A 7,719-nucleotide genomic window follows, 5' to 3' on the forward strand; every position below is an offset into this window, starting at 1 on the left:
TTGTTTTCACCAGCGTTGGTTTGTTTGTCTGTCTGTCTGTATCTCTGTCTGTTGGCAGAATTACTCCAACAGTTTGCGATGGATATGAATGACATTTTTTGGAGGGGTGGGATGTGGCACAATGAACAATCCATTAGATTTTTTTTAAGAATTCCTATCAGCCTAAGCATTAAGACCACAGGGTATAACACATGCGCAGTGTAACTGATGAGGCGTGACCCCGCCTCCTTCCTTCTGAGAGCAGAGAGATACGTGTGTGGATGTGTGGCGAGACTCCGAGGTGCGGGAGCTGCTGGCCGCCCGCGGTGAGAAAGAAAAAAACGGTAGATGACGGGATGAGAGACAACATAGTGTAACGTTATACAGACATAACAAGGCTGCTGAATGAGAGAGGCATCCGCCGATAGGCAGAGATATAGCAATATCATTTACATGGGCATCCGTCTTCACATGTCAGGTCACCTCGCATATGTATATGTGCATGCGTGTTAACCCATGTAGCTATATTTTTCCTTCTATAAAACTCCATTCTTCACTCTTTCATGTGAATTGTATTTTACTGCATTTTTATATGTTTGAAACAAATAAACAAACATAAACGTGTAACAAGTGTAAGAAAAAATGTTTTTATTTAATTACCAAAGTAAATGGATCCCTATCAGTATCATTTGTTATATAACAGCAACTTGTTTAGATTTTTTAACTCCAAAATATCTATATGTGCTGGCCTCAAAAAATCCTGTATCAGTCGAGCTCTACTGCACTTCACAAAAGTTGATGCAAAAAGAAAGTCAGATGCTCATTAGATCTGTATTTTTGTTGCTATACTGGACAACACAACACACTCACGGCCTGCTCGCACAATCCTGCGTCTCTTATAGCGAGCCAGAGTGTGGCGCAATGCTGCCCAAACAATTAAATATGAATGGGCACTCATCTCCTTATACACAACAATGATACAATATTTAGCACATGATGATCTGTGTCAGGAGTGCTCTTCCTTTCCCTTGCATCTCATATCGAGAGCCTTGAAGAGCAATTAGGGCCCTTTTCTCAAGAAGAGGAGCGACTGCTGGGACCGTGTGTTTAGAAGCAGCAATACTCCAGATCAAAGCCTGCCTGTTCAGAGCCTCTTACAAACCATTTTTGGGCTCCGGCTTGTGTGGTGTTAATAAGAAAAGTAGGCCATTGGTCCGTACTTCTAGATCAGCTGTATATTTCTATATATGTTCTATATATTAGGGGAAATCAAGGAGGGGCACAGTTTCACATTGTACGCCTGAAGTACATACAACAAAAAAAAGAAAAAAAATGCTGTGCTTTGAGATGCTGAAAGTTACAGGTTTCAAGGGTTGGTTAACCCAAATTACAAGAATACATATTTTGGCTCAGCGATTTCTGCCTCCACCTCAATACAATGGAGGTCGACTGAATAAACTGCATTGACTAATTATATTTTTAAAAAATCCAACAATGAGTCTTTACTGAAACGCAATGTCCTCATTACTCTTGGTCATCTGCAGAACATGCTGTCAGCAGTTTTCATAGGGACTATTTCCTTGGTGCAAAGAATAAGCCAGTGGATTATGCAGAGTAAAGCTGGGCTGTACGATTTAGAAATCTTGTTGTGTAATGCCGGGATCAGACTACACGATATTTTTGTCTTTGACGCACGGTCACCATGTCAGATCTAACGATCACAGCGCCGTAAACTCTTGCAGTGTCTTGGTTGGGTGACTGGCAAGACTACACGTATAACCACGACCAATCACGGAACATCGTATTCCACGATCATGCGCGAGTTTCAGACGTCATCGGGGAGGCGGTTGAAGCAACTTTCAATCATGGCGACAGAAGCGTTGTGTGTGATACTGGTGGTCTCGTGTTGCGAAAAGAAAAAAACGGTTTGTGAATGTGCTCCTGGGCGGCGCAGAGAGGACGGTACGGGCTGTCCATACTTCAGTCAGTTTGGTTGTCCCACCTGACAGCAGCAACTTGGCATCCCTTCTCCTTTTCTCCATGTTTGTTTATTACCAAGTGACCTGACTGCGACTATGCGCGCTGGAGAGAGCACCTGATTGGTCAGCGCAGAGGAACACGTTGTTGGAGATGTCACACTAGGCGTGTCGGGAAGAAAATTCTGACAAGCTAGACTTTTCCTCGGGATGTCGTGGGGCATCCCAGACGTGGCGTCGGTTGTCGTATACTATGACACACTACACGAGATGAGAGGATCGATTTCGCACACGACACTCATTTATTGTTGCCGATCCCGTACGACGACCATGTCGGGCTATAATCGGGCTGATATCGTGTAGTCTGAACCGGGCATAACTCCTACTCCTACTGTACGAGTAGATCATTGCGATGTAAAACGAAAGCTCACGATTTATGTGCTCACACTGTGTGTATAAATTACAAAAAAAACATGGCCCGTTGGCTCCTGTGGGTTGTTCTGGCTGTTGACAGTCATCAATAAAGATTAGTTTGAAAGCTCCGAGGCAGGTAAAGTTTGTTTGCTAGCAGAAGTCTGTACGGGTCACGATGCTAACAAGGCAGAAACGTGCTGCCTGGATCATTCTACAATTCTACAATTTCATTCAGCAGAAGCTTTTGTGACGAAAAGCGATGTACATCTAAGAGTTCGTACAACACAAGCCAAGGATCTAGATAGGAGGGAAGAACGCGAGTAAGTGCCAACAGCAGCTTCAAGTCCGATCTGACGCAGGTGCTGACAGGAAGTGCACAGATGCAACGCACAGGGTGGATAGAGGAAGTTTGTTTTTTTTCTTTGTCATCATCATCATTAACAACATCAACGATGTCATCGATATTGACTTCATTGTCATCAACATCATCATCATCTGTTGCCATCCTGTCTGCTGACATCATCGTGAATGTCCTAATCAACATCAACACCATCCTCAATTTCCTCACCATCGATATCATTATCATCAACATCCTCATCATCTGTGCCATCCTGTCTGCTGACACATCTAAAAAAAAAAAAGAGGCGCCGGCGTATATGGACTCACAGGTGTCTAGGAAGACGTGAACAGTATGGCTTGTCCATTTTGTCCATTAGTTTAGTTTTTTATGGACATAATGATTTAAATGAGGGCTACTTAAGTGTTTGTACTGGGAAGTTGAAAATGTATCTTCCGATTTACAGATGTCTCTTTGTACATCCGTGCCCTGCTTCTCTGATTGGCTCGGTTGCATTTCCAGCCGAGGAAACAGCCATCAATGAGCAGTAACACTAGATTTGACTCAGGGAGATGTGGGCATTGATGCAGAGGTGTGGAGCCAGGCTAGAGTAAGAGGGACACTGGAATAAGATGCTGCTGTTGAATTGTTTTTAAATTAATAATTTATTTTTTTTCAGTGCTGTGAGCACCACAAACAAAATCCCCTTCGCCTCCGTTATACTGTTGCGGAGGCAGAAATCTCACTGACAAATATCTCAAAAGCAAAGTAAATAAAAGCAACACTGTCTGCGTGGCTAGATACCACATAAAGGTAAAAAGGATCATTTGTGTTTTCTGTTTGTTTGTTGTTTTTTTTACCCTTTTTTTTCTGCAATTTTCATGAACTGACCCTTTAATAAAGATTCACCTAATGCAGCATAAATACAGAACAAACACATTTACAACAGCTCCACTGCATGTAAATAAATTCTATACGTGTTCAGCTGGATGATATGAAATTCGACATATGATGTTGTGCGTGAAATAACCTGCTAGGTAGGTCTTATTGTAGTGCGGCGGTTACATCATTGAGCTGCAGGACGTGTGACCTTTGCAGTGGAACACGAAGGGTCTTCATATGGGCTCAAACAGGAAGAGGTAAATAGAAGTGACAGCCTTATATACCTCGCACCACTTACCTCAGAAACCTGCGGTTTATTCAACATGTCTCTCGGGCCTGCTTCTCTGTCAGCCTCGACTTTACTTTTGGGGGTTCTCGCCCGGGGAGGGTGACAGGGAGTATTGCATTGTAGTCAAAACAATTTGCTTGTGACATTTTGATAACTGCTATTTTTCTTGTATGACGCGGAGTGTGCCAGTATGTCATTTAATTTTTGTAGCAGGATGCGGGGCTATGAAGTCTGAAAGACAGCTCACAGTGGCGAGAACAAGCCTATTATTTTTATGTCGAACAGAAAATGATGAGAGTATACATAACAGAAACAATACAAAGGAAGAGAGATGGTAAAAGGAGGGGACGCGGTTGAAAAGCACAAATCTTTTTGGAAAAGTAAAAAAGGTGAGACGTATGAAAAACAGTCGAGAGCAAAAGTCAACCTGGATAAAAACAAGGAGATCTAAAGTACGACAGCTCGACAGATCAACGTGGAGGCATGGAGGGCAGAAAGAAAGTGAGAAACAGGACAAAAAACAAGCAAGTGATCATGTCGTTGAAAGCAACAGAGAGCCCAGTGAACATTGCTAAGTGCATAGAGTGTCAGAAAGCATGAGCATCTGGGTTGTCATAAGAAATGGGCATTTCGTGTTCTCCCTTTGGTCGCTGTGCAGTGGATCGTGGCTGTTGACCTCCCTGTCAGATCCCGGGCTCCCATCCATCACCTCAGGGAGACATATTAATGTGGCAGCATGTTTTAGCTCATCCATCACGACATCAGATGGCCCCACACAGTACTGAGGTAAGGACACAGTCTAGTCACTCAGACGATTGATTAATCTGACCACGTCTGACTCTCTTAAAAGCAAAGACTGTGAGGTATTTAAATGCTTCTTTTGGTCTTTGAGGTGCCGGAGAAGATGAACTGAAGTGCGTTTCTTGGTTCTTTGTCAGTAGCTGCACCACAAGCTTGATTTGAATAAATAAATACAGTTGAAACCGCTTATAGTGATCACGGTTACAGTGAGCGATCGCTTCTATGGATCAAAAAGCTTGGGACAGAATCACTCCCATACGAATGCTGTTTGAATAATTTCAAGTCAAGTCAATTTTATTTGTGTAGTCCAAGATCTCAAATCACAAATTTGCCTCAGGGAGCAAACACGACCTCCTCTCCACGCCAAATAGATAGAGCCAGAGCAACACGACCTCCCTCTCCACGCCAAATAGATAGAGCCAAAGCAACACAACCTCCTCTCCACGCCAAATAGATAGAGCCAGAGCAACACAACCTCCTCTCCACTCCAAATAGATAAAGCCAAAGCAACACGACCACCTCTTCACGCCAAATAGATAGAGCCAGAGCAACACGACCTCCTCTCCACGGGTACAAGCCTGCCATTGGCTGCGTAGCTCACGCTGCATTCTCCTTCCCTTTCGCTATCTGCACTATCTATTTTGCAAGGGCACCATCGCTGCATCCTGTACTTAGCGCCGCCCAAGACATGTCGACTGTGATTGGTTTTAAAGAAATACAAAATTCACACACCGATTGCACAGACTTCGGGAGCAATTTTGAGGTTCAGTAACTTGCTCAAGAACACTTCCACTTGTGGACTGGAGGGGATTGAACAGCCACCTTCTGAATGGTGGGCGACACGCTCTACCTCTGAGCCACAGCCACCGCTACTTAACTCTCACATATCAGTATCGGTATTGTTCTTAAAAATCAAACATCGCTTATGAAAGGTATCAGTTTTGAAGGATTTGGAAAATTTAATTCTTGGTCAATGTTTCTTATTCATTTGGATGGTTTTGAAAATTGAAATACCTGTATCGGCATATGAATTGGATATTTGATATGGTCCTTTGTGCGGTGTGACAGTTTTCTTTCCCTGCTCATGTTATCTGAACTGTGTATATTGCAAAGACAGTGAGCGTGTTAACATGTATATTAGTATATATTTTTAATAGGACTGTCAGTCGATTGAATTATTTAATCACGATTAATCGCATGATTGTCCATAATTAATCATAATTAATTGAAAATAACCACATTTTTTATCACTTCAAAATGAACCTTAAAGGGAGATTTGTCAAGTATTTAATACTCTTGTCAACATGGGAGTGGACAAATATGTTGCTTATTGCTGGGCTTGAACCCTGAAAAAAAACAAGTGTATGATTGGTCTCACCTCTCAGAACTAAACCAGCTGAAGTGACTTTGCTCCTCGCTGCCTCGCAGCTTTGATTTTGGCAAATCAGCTGCGTCCTTCTGTTGAGCGAAAAAAGACTTGAACCCACGAACTGCCGCTTACGGCTATAATTATTATTGGAAAATCAATTAACAACACAAAACAATGACAAATCTTGTCCAGAAACCCTCACAGGTACTGCATTTAGCATAAAACAATATGCTCAAATCATAACATGGCAAACTGCAGCCCAACAGGCAACAACAGCTGTCAGTGTGTCAGTGTGCTGACTTGACTATGACTTGCCCCAAAACTGCATGTTATTATCATAAAGTGGGCATGTCTGTAAAGGGGAGACTCGTGGGTACCCATAGAACCCATTTACATTCACATATCTGGAGGTCAGAGGCCAAGGGACCCCTTTGAAAATGACCATCACTGTTTTTCCTCCCCAACCTTTTGTGCAAGTTTGTAGCGTTATTTATCCTCCTTCGCAACAAGCTAGTATGACATGGTTGGTACCGATGGATTCTTTAGGTCTTTTAGTTTCATATGATAGCAGTATCTTCACCCCAGCTTTAAAATTGAGCCCGCTACAACCTCTGAAATATGTTTTAATGCATTAAAGAAATTAATGGCGTTAAAATGATTTACGTTTTATTATCGTGTTAACCTTGACAGCCCTACTCACAATGTAAACACACTCTCTTCTTTTAGTCTCCTCTTGAAAAAGACATTTTAATCACTTTTACCCGGTAAATTAAAGGAAATGAAAGAAAGAAAACTGAGCTCTCTGACAGTCTTTGGAAAAGAAAACAAGACTTCAAACAACCAAATCAATGCTCGGGTTAAAGGAGCACTCCATCAATTTTACACTAGAAGATCACTCACAGGCGGTTATACTCAGCCAGTGAAACAGTTGCATAATGTATTCTGTGGCTGTGGAGGAGCTTTGGCAAGTGAGAAAATAACCCTGATGATGTCATCGGGGGGTAATGATGTCATCAGGGTTATCTCAGCTTGGGCTTGGAGACTGCAAAACTTTTCAAAAATGACCTGTGCTACAACCTGGTGGCGTTGCACTAGCAACATGTCTGCATTTACCAGACGGGTAGTGTCTAATTTAGAGACACCATTTAGTTGCATCATGGGAAATGTAGTATTCAGCTTTTCTAGATTTCGACCCCCCACAAGGGACCAGAAGCCAGGATATCTCAGCCTCTGCTGCCTCAATTTTGACCAATCTTTTTTTTAAACTGTCTCTCATCAACTCTTACAACTTTATGAAATGCAATGCTAACTTGCTCGAGTGCACCTTTAATCATGACATCACTGGCTGAATAACCTATTTGATATTGTCTCTTTCCTACATGCAGCTGAAGAGGATGTCAGAAGAGGTTTTTTGTTGCTGAGACACTTGCGGTCGTGAGAGAGAGGAAAACGAGAATGTTAAGGGCAAAATCTCTTGCAATCAAGTGTGTACTTTATTGTAAACAAACATGGCGGACGACGGGCAAGGAAGAATTAGCGATGTGAGTTTTGTGCACTCTTTGTACTGAAAATTCACAAAGAAAAAAGAAAAAAATGGATGAAGCCATGAGACACGTTAAATAAACACTCATGTTGTTGCCACAAATTAACAAGTTGGTCCTCCATTTCTGAG

This window comes from Sebastes umbrosus, chromosome 3 (genome assembly GCF_015220745.1).
Source record: "Sebastes umbrosus isolate fSebUmb1 chromosome 3, fSebUmb1.pri, whole genome shotgun sequence".
Taxonomy (NCBI): Eukaryota; Metazoa; Chordata; class Actinopteri; order Perciformes; family Sebastidae; genus Sebastes; species Sebastes umbrosus.